Here is a 1,920-nt window from a genome sequence, read left to right on the forward strand (position 1 = left end):
AAAAAAAAAAAGAAAAGAAAAGAAAAGAAAAGAAATATATCTACCATTAAGAGTAAATGATATTCTGAAAGTCAAAGGATGGAAAACAATCTTTCATGCAACAGGAACCCAGAAAAAAAGTAGGTGTTATTATCCTTTTTGCAGATATTGTGAACTTCAAACCAAGAATGATGAAAAGTGATAAAGAAGGTCACTGGTTTGGAATTTGTTTTCTTGTAAGACTTGTAGTACTTTGCTTGATGCTCTTCTTAACCCAATTATTTGTGAAGAGAAATCGGTCTTTATTTTGATGTGTTTGCCTTTAAATGTGATCAGTTTCTTTTCCCTATTGGCTTTTAGTACATTGTTCTTGTGCTGGATTTCTGGGATGTTGATTATTATATGTCTTGGTGTGTTTTTAAGTAGGTTGATGTTATTTGGAATTGTATATGCTTCCGTTAACTGAATGTCAATTTGTTTCCCCATATTTGGGAAGTTTTCTGCTATTCTGCGCATATTCTTTTTTTTTTTTTTCCAGAACCCCGGGATTGAATTTGGGCCCTTGTGCTTGCCAGGGAAGTGCTTATTCTACTGAGCCATCTCCCCAGCTCCCCCATATTCTTTTTATATCATTTATATTGAGTCCTCCTTTCTCATTGATGCCTATTAGTTTCACGTTGTTCATCTTTGCCCCGTCTTGCAGATGTTAAATTATTTTTTCCTGCATCCTAGTTGTTTTTAAGAGATCTTTTCTTGGGGCCAGGGAGATGGCTCAGTGGAATAAGCGCTTCCATGGCAAGTACAAGGGCCTGAGTTCAATTCCCCGGTTTTGAGAGAGAGAGAGAGAGAGAGAGAGAGAGAGAGAGAGAGAGAGAGATCTTTTCTTACCTTTTCACTAGCCTCAATGGTGTCTTCAAGGTCTGACAGTCTATTTTCACTTTCATTCAGTTTTGCCAGCTTGTGATTGAGGTTTTAATTTCCAGTATAGCACTTTGAATCTGCTTCATGCATTCAATTTCTTTCCTATATTGCTTAAAGATTCCATCATTTTTCTATTTATCAGTGTTTTCTTTAGAACCAGTTAGTACTTCTTTCATTATAGCTATCATTTCTTTCTTTACTTCAGAAATTATTTCTTTTTTTTTTCAGAAATTATTTCTGGTCTGATTTCCTCTATACTTTTGTGCAGTTGTTTCTTTACTTCAGATACTTTTATTTCAGAGATTTTAGGTGTGTGATTGTCAGTTTCTTCTATACTATTCGCTCCTGCATTTGTTCTGAGTGGGCTTGGGGCCTGAGACTGCATTTTGCTTATTCTCTTTGTCATTTTGTATAGCACTGTCTCCTGAACTTTGGTAGAATTATTACCTTAGCACCAGGTCCAAATCTACCAAATTCAAACTTGTCCAGTGGGTGTGGTTTGGGTCTGGCTGCTGTGCTCCACTTCTTCCTGCTGCAGCCCTTGGAAGTGAACCCACTGTGCCACTCTGGCAAGATGTTCTGCTCCTGGATCAGCCATATTGGTCTAGAAACATTATAACTATTCTTTTTTTTCATTTGTACAGGGGTAACACATTGTACTAATTATGTAAGGTCTTATCTACGTGAGTTTCATTACAGAAACTAATAAAGTATTGTATAAATAATGAAAAAAAAACCCAAAAATGAATAAATCAGTTGAAATCACTACCAATCCTGTGGAAATTCAGAATATCACCAGTGTCTATTTTGAAAATCTTTACTCACATAAGCTAGAAAACACAAAATAAATGGTCAGATTCTTAGATATGTATGAATTACCAAAGCTGAATCAAGAAGATATAAAAGTTCAGAATAACCCTATATCACTTGATTAAATTGAAAATGTAATGAAAAACTTACAACAAAGAAAATTCTAGGTCCTGATGGATTCACTGCTCTATTCTATGAGAATTTTATTTA

Source organism: Octodon degus, unplaced genomic scaffold (genome assembly GCF_000260255.1).
Source record: "Octodon degus isolate 3935 unplaced genomic scaffold, OctDeg1.0 scaffold00372, whole genome shotgun sequence".
Classification (NCBI taxonomy): domain Eukaryota; kingdom Metazoa; phylum Chordata; class Mammalia; order Rodentia; family Octodontidae; genus Octodon; species Octodon degus.